At 37.7% G+C, this 13045-nt stretch overlaps 1 protein-coding gene across 4 annotated transcripts in view; it reads left to right on the forward strand.

Annotated features, from left to right (window-relative positions):
• The window catches only part of SPIRE1 (spire type actin nucleation factor 1), a 418349-nt gene that overhangs the window by 5445 nt on the left and 399859 nt on the right, over window positions 1-13045 (forward strand). The window lies entirely within an intron of this gene.

A 13045-nucleotide genomic window follows, 5' to 3' on the forward strand; every position in this document is an offset into this window, starting at 1 on the left:
ACCTTGAATACATTCTTTTGCAACATCTGATATCATTAGTCAGAATTTCTGAATGTCAGTTGTTTCTGTGAGAACCATAAACCTCTGCATGCGGGACCATAGTATTGGATATATGGTCTTTAATAAGCTGCAGCTCATGTGCTGTAGTAATTAGGTGTCATTTTTGTTTTCACCTTTTATTGCCTTCCTTTTACTACTGCGACATAATATGATCTCTATATTTTTGCTAATGTAGCATAGGTTACTGTGAGAACTATAGGTTCATGCTTTTACCCGTCACGCAGTTGGGAGAAAAGAGTGAAGCTGATTTTTGGTCATAGTGCCATGAACTATAGTGAGTATGGCAAGGCTTGGGGTATATATATATATATATATATATATATATATATATATATATATATATATATATATATATATATATATATCTCAACCATAGGCGCCAGCCTGATTATTAAAGGAACACTAAATACTTTGCAATTGTTCTATAATATATCTAAGCAACTTTTTAATATACTTTATTTATTTTCCCCCTCTTTTTCATTCTGCTACATTTGTCCTTAATTGAACTCAGCAGATATGATTAGATAAGAGACAATGCCACTATTGCTAAGAAAATGACACTGTCTAGCTGCATCTACTCTAGTAACCAGTCCTGACTGGCTCCTCCAAGTAATTCGTGGTGGGTGGAGTTTAGCTTTAAAAAAAATAAATGCAGCATACAATGTGTTAATTATTTCTATTATTTATCAGACTCCTTTTATGTGTTTAAAGGGACAGTGTCCTGTAAAATTGTTTCTCCTTAATTCGTTTCAATAGCTTATTATACCAGCTGCAGAGTTTAACATGTATTGTACATAAGAATTGTTCATTTAGGTATATTTTTGTATATAAAATAACTTTCTGCTAACTGAAACCACAACCTAATATGGTGGGCTAATATTGCATAGAGAGATTACCTCATTATGTTATCAAAGTCCTCCTTATCTTCTTTTTTACTGTTTACACAAAGGCTAGTACTTAGGTGTCGATTTATTAAAGGCTTTGCTAGCCTTTCGCCCCCCTACGACTTCAGGTTCTCACAAGAGAACCTGCACGCCATATTTAACAAGCAGCAGTCATTAGACCGCTGCTTTGAATTTCAGTCTCGTCCCACCGAGGCCAGGGGGCGGCATTGCATGCAAGTGCAAAATAGCGCTTGTGTGCAATGCTGAATTCCGCCAGATGAATTCTGCCCGACCAAAAGAGAACAAAACAAATTTGATAATAGAAGTGCATTGCAAAGTTGTTTAAAATTGCATACTCTGAAACATGAAAGAAAAAAAAAACTGGTTTTATATCCCTTTTTAAAGGGCCATAATACCCACATTTTTTCTTTCATTATTTAGAAAGATAATGCATTTTTAAACATCTTTCTAATTTACTTCTATTATCTAATTTGTTTAATTCTCTTGATATTCTTTGCTGAAAAGCATATCTAGATATGCTCAGTAGCTGCTGATTGGTTGCTGCACATAGAAGCCTCATGTGATTGGCTCACCCATGTGCATTGCTTTTTCTTCAAATAAGGATATCTAAAAAATGAAGCAAAATAAATAATAGAAGTAAATTGTAATGTTGTTTAAATTTGTATGTTCTATCTGAATCATGAAAGAAAGATTTTGGGTTTAGTGGCCCTTTAAGTTCAGAAATGTTCAGTATGGGTGGGGATGCAAAAGGCAAAATCGGCTATCGAAAATGTCAGAATAAAGGTGAAGGAGGCATTTGTAAACAATTAAAGGAACATAAAACCCAAAGTTCAACTTTCTAATTTACTTCTATTATCAAATTTACTTTGTTTGTTATCCTTTGTTAGAAAGCAGAAAGTAAGCTCAGGAGAGTGCACGTCTGCAGCACTATATGGCAGCAGTTTTGCAACAATGTTATGCATTAGCAAGAGCTCTAGATGGCAGCACTATTTCCTGTCATGTAGTGCTCCAGACATGTGCACGCTACCTATCTAGATATCTCTTCAACAAAGAATAAAATGAGGATGAAGGACATTTAATAATAGAAGTAAATTGGAAACTCTGTATCATAAAAGGAACATTTGGGGGTTTGTCCCTTTTAAATACAATCCATTAGGTAAAATTGATAATTGGGAACACATTAACCCCTTAATGACCACAGCACTTTTCCATTTTCTGTCCGTTTGGGACCAAGGCTATTTTGACATTTTTGAGGTGTTTGTGTTTAGCTGTAATTTTCCTCTTACTCATTTACTGTACCCACACATATTATATACCGTTTTTCTCGCCATTAAATGGACTTTCTAAAGATACCATTATTTTCATCATATCTTATAATTTACTATAAAATTTTTTATAAAATATGAGGAAAAATTGAAAAAAAAAACACTTTTTCTATCTTTGACCCCCAAAATCTGTTACATTTCTACAACCACCAAAAAACACCCATGCTAAATAGTTTCTAAATTTTGTCCTGAGTTTAGAAATACCCAATGTTTACATGTTCTTTACTTTTTTTGCAAGTTATAGGGCCATAAATACAAGTAGCACTTTGCTATTTCCAAACCATTTTTTTTCAAAATTAGCGCTAGTTACATTAGAACACTAATATCTTTCAGGAATACCTGAATATCCCTTGACATGTATATATTTTTTTTAGTAGACAACCCAAAGTATTGATCTAGGCCCATTTTGGTATATTTCATGCCACCATTTCACCGCCAAATGCGATCAAATAAAAAAAATCGTTCACTTTTTCACAAACTTTAGGTTTCTCACTGAAATTATTTACAAACAGCTTGTTCAATTATGGCACAAATGGTAGTAAATTCTTCTCTGGGATCCCCTTTGTTCAGAAATAGCAGACTTATATGGCTTTGGTGTTGCTTTTTGGTAATTAGAATGCCACTAAATGCCACTGCGCACCACACGTGTATTATGCCCAGCAGTGAAGGGGTTAATTAGGGAGCATGTAGGGAGCTTTTTGGGGTAATTTTAGCTTTAGTTTAGTGTAGTAGACAACCCCAAGTATTGATCTAGGCCCATTTTGGTATATTTCATGCCACCATTTCACCGCCAAATGCGATCAAATTAAAAAAAAAACGTAAAATGTTTCACAATTTTAGGTTTCTCACTGAAATCATTTACAAACAGCTTGTGCAGTTATGGCACAAATGGTTGTAAATGCTTCTCTGGGATCCCCTTTGTTCAGAAATAGCAGACATATATGGCTTTGGCGTTGCTTTTTGGTATTTAGAAGGCCGCTAAATGCCGCTGCGCATCACACGTGTATTATGGCTAGCATTGAAGGGGTTAATTAGGTAGCTTGCAGGGTTAATATTAGATTTAGTGTAGAGCTCAGCCTCCCACCTGAAACATCAGACCCCCTGATCCCTCCCAAACAGCTCTCTTCCCTCCCCCACCCCACAATTGTCCCCGCCATCTTAAGTACTGGCAGAAAGTCTGCCAGTACTAAAATAAAAGCTATATATATTTATTTATTTTTTAAAAAAAAGCATATTTACATATGCTGCTGTGTACGATCCCCCCTTAGCCCCCAACCTCACTGATCCCCCCCCAAACAGCTCTATAACCCTCCCACTCTAACTTGATAGGCGCCATCTTGGGTACTGGCAGCTGTCTGCCAGTACCCAGTTTAGAAGAAAAAATGTTTTTATTTTTAATTTTGTAAGCATTTCTGTAGTGTAGCTTCCCCCCCACACAAAACCAACCCCCCACCCCTCCACGATCTCTTTTTGTGCTTTTGCACAAACAAGATTAGGCCAATTATTACTTAAAATTTTTTCCGTAGTGTAGCGTTCCCACCCGCTCCCGCCCCGTGCACGCGCCCGCCCGCCACCCTCCGTGCACGCGCGCGCGTCCGTGTGCGCCCCCGGCGGTGCCGCCCCCGATCCCACCCCCTGTGACTTAACACAGCACACCGATGGCCGCCCACCCGCCTCCCAAGTCGGCTCCCACCCCAGTGGCTCTCTCTGCATCGGATGGCCATGTAAGGTTATTGCAGGATGCCTCCATATCGAGGCATCACTGCAATAACCGGAAAGCAGCTGGAAGCGAGCAGGATCGCTTCCAGCTGCTTTCCACACAGAGGACGTGCAGGGTACGTTCTCAGGCGTTAACTGCCTTTTTTTTGAGGACGTACCCTGCACGTCCTCGGTCATTAAGGGGTTAAAACACTGTCCCTTTAATTTATTGCAAGACAGCAGGAAAATGTATTTGCAAGGTGCTTACTGTCCCTTTAAGGTTTTAGCAACTTAGTTATAGCAAATAAAAAGTATTAATAAAAATCCTGAACAATAAATATATTTCAGAAATATATTTTTTTATGCTTGTTCAATTTCTTTTTAGGCGTTCTTTATAATTTCTTACTTCTATAATTTCCCTTGCCAACTATATTTTATTCTGTGTTAAAGTGAATGTCAATTTTGATGCTAAAGTGCCCTGTTTTTAAAAATTCTATTAAAAATAGGGGCACTTTAATTCATCAAAATTTACATTTTACTCCTGTTGAGAAAAAATACCTACCTTTTAATCTTCACAGCAGCTCCAGACTATGAGGAGTTACTCTGACTCCTGACATTTCTCAGTATATAATATTCATTAAATTTGGGTAAAAGGTTTGCTACTTAAGATGCAGCATGCATTTGCTAGTACAGGTTACTGTTAGCGTGTAACCAACTTAAAGGGACAGTCTAGTATACATTTAAACTTTTATTATTCAGATTGGATTTGTAATTTTAATCAACTTTCCAATTTACGTTTATCATCAAATTAGCTTTTTTCTCTTGGTATTCTTAGTTGAAACTAAACCTAGGCAGACTCATATGCTAATTTCTAAGCACTTGAGGGCTGCCTCTAATCACATGCTTTTTAAATCTCTTTTCAACACAAAGAGACTGAAAGTACATGTGGGCCATATAGATAACACTGTGTTCAGGCACAGAGGGTTATTTAAAATTTAGCACAAAACAATGCTAATTGCAAGACAATAGATAATAAACAGTTTGGAAGAAGGTTCTTAGATACAAGGTAATCACAGAGGTAAAAGTATATTAATATAACCTTGTTGGTTGTGCAAAACTGGGGAATGGGTAATAAAGGGATTATCTATTTTTTAAAACAATAACAATTCTATTGAAGACTGTCCCTTTAATTTGCACTAGGACTATCTATATCTGTTTGACTGATGGCTGCGTAAAAACATTTTCCTACAGAAAAGCTAATCATTTAGACAATCCGCTTTTGTCCTCATTTATTAGTTATGTTGTAATGTTAATATTAATGCGTCAGTATTGTACAGAATGCAGAAATAGTTCTAGGTTTTAAAATCCACCGTGTAGCGCTGTAAAAAAATATAAATACATATAAAAAATGCTTTATTTAATTTAGAAGCATTGCAAACAAAAAAAGTGCAAAGAACTATTACAGCATAATAAGATACTTATAATAAGGACCCTGCCCAAAAGTTGTTTATTGTTTAGAAGGAGCTTATTTCAAATGAGAACAATAGAAATGTAAAGATGTTGTCTGTACTGTACATTATTGTGATTATATGGGCCTGGATTTGTGAGAGGAATTGTGTGTTTATGACTTAACTTTTTGTTATGTACCTCTTTCTTGCAATAGTCCCTCAGAAAATCCTACCTTAGGCTCCAACCTAACCCTCAACATATTTTTCAAAACTGCAAGCAACAAACAATTTAGTGATTTTACCCCATCTGCTGTTCATACACAAAAAGGAAGGATTTTACTACCCCTTGACTTCCAGTATTGCACAAAGACAGCAGTGATTTAAAGCAGAGGCGTAACTAGAAACCACAGGGCCCAGGTGCAAGAATCTAAGAAGGGCCCCCCACCCCCCAAAAAAATAATGTAAATTTGATACATATCTTTTTTTTTTTTTTGTAACATTTAAAACAGAAAAAAAGTGAATACGATTACATGTCTGCAAAAGGGGCTACCCTGTGCCCACAGTCTGTAAGATGGTCTGACCCCCTATTACTGTATATAGTGACACTGTTTAACCCACCAGTACTGTATATAGTGAGTTAGTGACACAGTCTGTAACCTGCCGGTGAGATGGCTGGCCTGACCCTACCCTCCCCAGTGCTTTATATAGTGACCACAGTAGTCTGTGACATGTTCCAGCCCCCCCGTACTGTATATAGTGGTACTGTATAGTGACACTGTTTACCCCCGCCCCCCCCCATGCTGTTGTAACAAGGTCTGTAATCTGCTGGTTCCACAAACATACACACACAGTCACATACACACATACACACATAAACACAAATGGGTAAAACAGAAACACTAACTCCTGTAGTCAGACACTAGTGAAGCATCACGTCACACTCACATGCTATCAGTGCAGGCAGCGGCAGGTCAACATTTTTTTTATTGAAAATAGAAAGGGAAAAAAAAGTTGAATTTTTTTTTTCTTTTTCTGAAGCTGCCCCCTCCCGTTGGGGGCCCAGTCGCAGTTGCGTACTTTGCACCCCCAGTAGTTCCGCCCCTGATTTAAAGGGACATAAAACCCAGACATTTTCTTTAATGATTCAGAGAGAGCACTTTTAAACAGCTGTAAAGTTTAAATCCAGGTTGATGATGCCAATATAATACCCAAATTTAAATCTTATCCAAGGTAAATTAGAATGAAGACAAAAAGAATGGTCTAGCCACACACAAAATAATTTGAATGGTTTATTACGTGCTTTATTGCAGCATCCCACAAACCAAACGGACAATTTATATATATATATATATATATATATATATATATATATATATATATATATATATATATATATATATATATATATATATATATATATATATATATATATTGAACTTATCTGCAGATAAGGGAAAGGGTAATGTGAATGCGCTGCAGTCATCCAACGCTACACATGGCTAGTAAGTATAACCACCAATGGCAACAAGACTCCCAGGGGTAGTTTTGCACTTGATACACCTATGAGGAAAACGGCTCACTACTACCCAAGCCTGGGCAGCCACACAACCTCTCACAATACACAGTACCACCAGTTGCCCCACTGTCTTATAGTTGCAAACATGACATCATCAGAAACAGCAAGGCCCTTAGGCGTAATCCTCACCAGAGTCCCAAGGTATCACAACCACTGCATAAAGTTTAAGTGGAGCTCCTTTACCTCTATTTTGGCCTTTGAAATAGCTGATTTAGCTTATGGTTTCCCAACCTATACTGAAAGTTTTGATACTGTAGTTTCAGCTATTGAATAGCCTAAGTAAACACAGCCAGCAGAATAAATGAAACTCACAGTGGGGTGCAGGATAGTTAAGTAATAAAATGATAATTTTCCATTTTTCTCTTTATGTGTTGAGCTTTATTTTTCCAGACCAATATAAGATAAAGAAGCAAGTCTGTTTACACAAAGTTATAACATAATGAGATCTGATATTACCTGAAGCTCAACCCATTGTAAGAGGCTGTGGTTTAAAAGCACAAAACCAGCTACTTCATATACACAAATAAACCTGAAAATGTAATTTATCATACATTTTATACTCTGCAACTGGCAAAACAAGTCATTGAAAATTTAATATAAAAAACAATTTTACAGTGTACTGCCCCTTTAACCATCTGTGCAGTACATGCTGTACAGGGGATTACTTTTTAATGCTCCTCAAAAAAGTCATTTTAACTAGTGTGCTTTTAAAATTTGTCTTGTATATGTCTATAAGGGTATTTTATAAAAAAAAAAAAAAAAAAAGTCTATTGACGGTGATATTGATTTCTGTTTAAGCATACTATTGTACACCAGTATTCATACTGGCCTGAACTTATGAATAGATAGGTGACCCAGAGACTCTCCCCAATTAGGGTTCTTAGTAAAATGTAAAGTCTGCCTTGTTAGATTTGTTTGGGCCACATTTGGCATCCAGCCTGGTGATAGAGGAAATGTATTTTTTTATTTTTTATTGGGGTTTAAGAAATTACAAAACATTCAGTTTGCTCATTTAGCATACAGAGTTCACGTGTCAAGAAGATGATATGACATGTTCAGATATATGACTACATCAATGTACATGAACAACATTAATTTTTTACAGACACATTAATTTGTCACAGTACAAAATAAACCACTGGTCAAATATTTAAAGAGCAAAAAAGAAATGAATAACCCAAATTGAAAAATAGCAGCCTCTCTTGGGCTGTGTAAGACAGTAACTCGCTGGGAGAGGGGAGTTTCAGGAGAAAAACAATGATAGGGCCACTTTTGGGTCCTGAAAATAGGTTATATACCTAGCAGGAGGCAAATTACCGTTGCAAGGTTAACATTTTATAGTTTGAGCTGGAGACTTTAGATACCAACACCATGGCCTATAAACTATATGGAATACTAGGTCTTTTGGAAAATGGAAATATATATACAAAAAATATTATGTCTGTCTGTTTGTAGCTAAGATATAATATTGTCAGTAGCATTCTTGTCAAAGATTACTCGACTCATAATTTATTATCGGCTGAATAAATGGGAAGCCCATAAGGGAAATACAGGTATAACCTCAGTACGATAAAAGCAAATATTTTCCTGGAACCATTAATTATCTAGTAATTTTAGCTTTATTTAGTGAATTTGTATCGTCTGTAGGTGGATAAATATAATACGACTCGGATGTCTTGGACTTTTATAAGGAAAGCCACTCTTGGACCTTAAGAATGACACAGTATGCCGCCACATTTCTAATCTGTAGACTGTAAAACAAAGTACATGATGATCTTATGTGCAGAACAGACCACTAAAATCAAAGCTGGCTCAACCTATACTACAATATTATAATGAATGCCTTTGTTTATGCATTTTTAACAAAGTGTAACCTTCAGATATAAATGTGCTAAGAAAACCTGCCTTAGGGTTACAGGAGAACAATCTTATAAAAGCTAATAATAAGGACTGCAAGATAAGGTTGAACTGTAACACACATTAGTTAACTAAGAGAAAGAGCTGCAGTAGACTTGTGGTTGCATGTCCCCATAGCATATTATAAATAAGTGGAACAAACATAAAATGTATAGCAGGACATAAGCCCCTCCATAAAGTAAACCATGATAAGTGACAAAATCCATTAGCTATTAGGCAGTAAACATATTATAAAGTATACAACATTGGATCAGAGTTAAAGAAATATGTAGACTCTGTATATCCTCATAGATCTGGTCTATTAATCAGCCATCTTAATCGTTTTTAGAGCTTATATTAGACCCGGGCAGCCTCAAACATATGTAACTGTTCTCATTCATTCAACTGGAAGGAGAAAGTCGGCCTACTCCTATCCTCCTGTCAAATCATCTCTGAATAAAGGTGTATGCATTCAGCCTCCACGGTACAGCTATATAGAGCAAGATACCAGCACTATTATGAAAGCAGGCACCGGCACTTCCGTCAAGGAAGCTTTGACCGAAAAGGAGCAGTCTATCCACTTCTGTATATATGCCAAGAGTCTTTAACTCACACTTCTGTAGGCTATTTTGAGATGGGACAGGATATATAGAACTGTCCATTAGTGCCTCAATCCGTAGTCTCGGACCTTGTAAAATTGCATTCTGATCCAATACATCAAGCTGGCCACGCAGCCCGTCAGACAAGCTCCTGTGCTCCAAGAGTGTGATTTGCACAGAAGGGCCTATCCCGCCACCCCCCCCCCCACTCCAGGAGGCCGGCTGCTTCCCTCCAGGTAGGGACGGTAGGTTCAGGTAAAGTAGCCAGAGACATATCCACCAATGGGCAGGTCAGAATCCTCTGTTGTGTCAGACTGATCGGCTGACACTAGATTGGGCTGCAGCAGCTCCACAGTATCTGCTTCCTCCTCCAGCGAAGCTTCAGGAGATACACTCTCTCTATAGTCATAGTGCCCACAAGAGATTAGAGACGGTCGAGTCTAGCAGCAATCTTGACTTCCTGCTCCTTCAAAAGACTCTGTAAGGCTATATAAACTTCGTCCATTTCTGCGAATATCAGCAAGTGTTGCAACGCACCCTTGGCGTTGTGCTATGGCAGAGATCCAAGGGCACTCTGCCGGGGTGGGAGGCCGCAGCCTCAATACAAGCTATTGTGTTGTGGTGCTGATAGCCCAAAAATTTTAGGGCTATCCGCTAAAGGATGATTAGCTTGATTGTAGGATATAGGATTTCATGCCAGATGGCACCTTATTGAGGTATTTTATCAAGCATAATCTTCTAGGCAGGAGCAACACTCAAAACTGCGAGCTATCATGGCTGCTGCCCGTGAGTTCCCCCCAAGTGCCAGTTTTAGTACTGATTTAGTTGGTAGGCTAATAGCTCATCTGCAAAGCTGGTACTACTGTCAGTGCAAGAGATTTTGTTCTGATCCAATGTATTGCTATTTCTTTCATGTAATTAACAAGAGTCCATGAGCTAGTGACGTATGGGATATACATTCCTACCAGGAGGGGCAAAGTTTCCCAAACCTTAAAATGCCTATAAATACACCCCTCACCACACCCACAAATCAGTTTTACAAACTTTGCCTCCAAGGGAGGTGGTGAAGTAAGTTTGTGCTAGATTCTACGTTGATATGCGCTCCGCAGCAAGTTGGAGCCCGGTTTTCCTCTCAGCGTGCAGTGAATGTCAGAGGGATGTGAGGAGAGTATTGCCTATTGAATGCAGTGATCTCCTTCTACGGGGTCTATTTCATAAGGTTCTCTGTTATCGGTCGTAGAGATTCATCTCTTACCTCCCTTTTCAGATCGACGATATACTCTTATATTTACCATTTCCTCTACTGATTCTCGTTTCAGTACTGGTTTGGCTTTCTACAATCATGTAGATGAGTGTCCTGGGGTAAGTAAGTCTTATTTTCTGTGACACTCTAAGCTATGGTTGGGCACTTTATTCATAAAGTTCTAAATATATGTATTCAAACATTTATTTGCCTTGACTCAGAATGTTCAACTTTCCTTATTTCCAGACAGTCAGTTTCATATTTGGGATTATGCTTTAAATTATCATATTTTGTCTTACCTCAAAAATTTGACTTTTTTTCCCTGTGGGCTGTTAGGCTCGCGGGGGCTGAAAATGCTTCATTTTATTGCGTCATTTTTGGCGCGGATTTTTTTGGCGCAAAAATTCATTTCCGTTTCCGGCGTCATACGTGTCGCCGGAAGTTGCGTCATATTTTGACGTTATTTTGCGCCAAAAATGTCGGCGTTCCGGATGTGGCGTCATTTTTGGCGCCAAAAGCATTTAGGCGCCAAATAATGTGGGCGTCTTATTTGGCGCCAAAAAATATGGGCGTCGCTTTTGTCTCCACATTATTTCAGTCTCATTTTCATTTGCTTCTGGTTGCTAGAAGCTTGATGTTTGGCATTTTTTTCCCATTCCTGAAACTGTCTTATAAGGAATTTGATCTATTTTGCTTTATATGTTGTTTTTTCTCTTACATATTGCAAGATGTCTCACGTTGCATCTGAGCCAGAAGATACTACAGGAAAACCACTGCCTGCTGGATCTACCAAAGCTAAGTGTATCTGCTGTAAACGTTTGGTAGCTATTTCTCCAGCTGTTGTTTGTAATAATTGTCATGACAAACTTGTTAAAGCAGATAATATTTCCTTTAGTGATGTACCATTGCCTGTTGCAGTTCCCTCAACATCTAAGGTGCAGAATGTTCCTGATAACATAAGAGATTTTGTTTCTGAATCCATAAAGAAGGCTTTGTCTGTTATTTCTCCTTCTAGTAAACGTAAAAAGTCTTTTAAATCTTCTCTCTCTACAGATGAATTTTTAAATGAACACCATCATTCTGATTCTTTGGACTCTTCTAGTTCAGAGGATTCTGTCTCAGAGATTGATGCTGATAAATCTTCATATTTATTTAAGATGGAATTTATTCGCTCTTTACTTAAAGAAGTACTAATTGCTTTAGAAATAGAGGATTCTAGTCCTCTTGATACTAATTCTATACGTTTGGATAAGGTTTTTAAAGCTCCTGCGGTTATTCCAGAAGTCTTTCCTGTTCCTAATGCTATTTCTGCAGTAATTGCTAAGGAATGGGATAAATTGGGTAATTCATTTACTCCTTCTAAACGTTTTAAGCAATTATATCCTGTTCCGCCTGACAGGTTAGAATTTTGGGACAAAATCCCTAAAGTTGATGGGGCTATTTCTACCCTTGCTAAACGTACTACCATTCCTACGTCAGATGGTACCTCGTTTAAGGATCCTTTAGATAGAAAAATTGAATCTTTTCTAAGAAAAGCTTATCTATGTTCAGGTAATCTTCTTAGACCTGCTATATCATTGGCTGATGTTGCTGCAGCTTCAACTTTTTGGTTGGAAACTCTTGCGCAACAAGTAACAAATCGTGATTCTCATGATATTATTATTCTTCTCCAGCATGCTAATAATTTCATCTGTGATGCCATTTTTGATATTATTAGAGTTGATGTTAGATTTATGTCTCTGGCTATCTTAGCCAGAAGAGCTTTATGGCTTAAGACTTGGAATGCTGATATGGCTTCTAAATCAACTCTACTTTCCATTTCTTTCCAGGGAAACAAATTATTTGGTTCTCAGTTGGATTCTATTATTTCAACTGTTACTGGTGGGAAAGGAACTTTTTTACCACAGGATAAAAAGTCTAAAGGTAAAAACAGGGCTAACAATCGTTTTCGTTCCTTTCGTTTCAACAAAGAACAAAAGCCTGATCCTTCGTCCTCAGGAGCAGTTTCAGTTTGGAAACCATCTCCAGTCTGGAATAAATCCAAGCCTGCTAGAAAGGCAAAGCCTGCTTCTAAGTTCACATGAAGGTACGGCCCTCATTCCAGTTCAGCTGGTAGGGGGCAGGTTACGTTTTTTCAAAGAAATTTGGATCAAATCTGTTCACAATCTTTGGATTCAGAACATTGTTTCAGAAGGGTACAGAATTGGTTTCAAGATGAGACCTCCTGCAAAGAGATTTTTTCTTTCCCATGTCCCAGTAAATCCAGTGAAAGTTCAAGCATTTCTGAATTGTGTT

Source organism: Bombina bombina, chromosome 5 (genome assembly GCF_027579735.1).
Source record: "Bombina bombina isolate aBomBom1 chromosome 5, aBomBom1.pri, whole genome shotgun sequence".
Classification (NCBI taxonomy): Eukaryota; Metazoa; Chordata; class Amphibia; order Anura; family Bombinatoridae; genus Bombina; species Bombina bombina.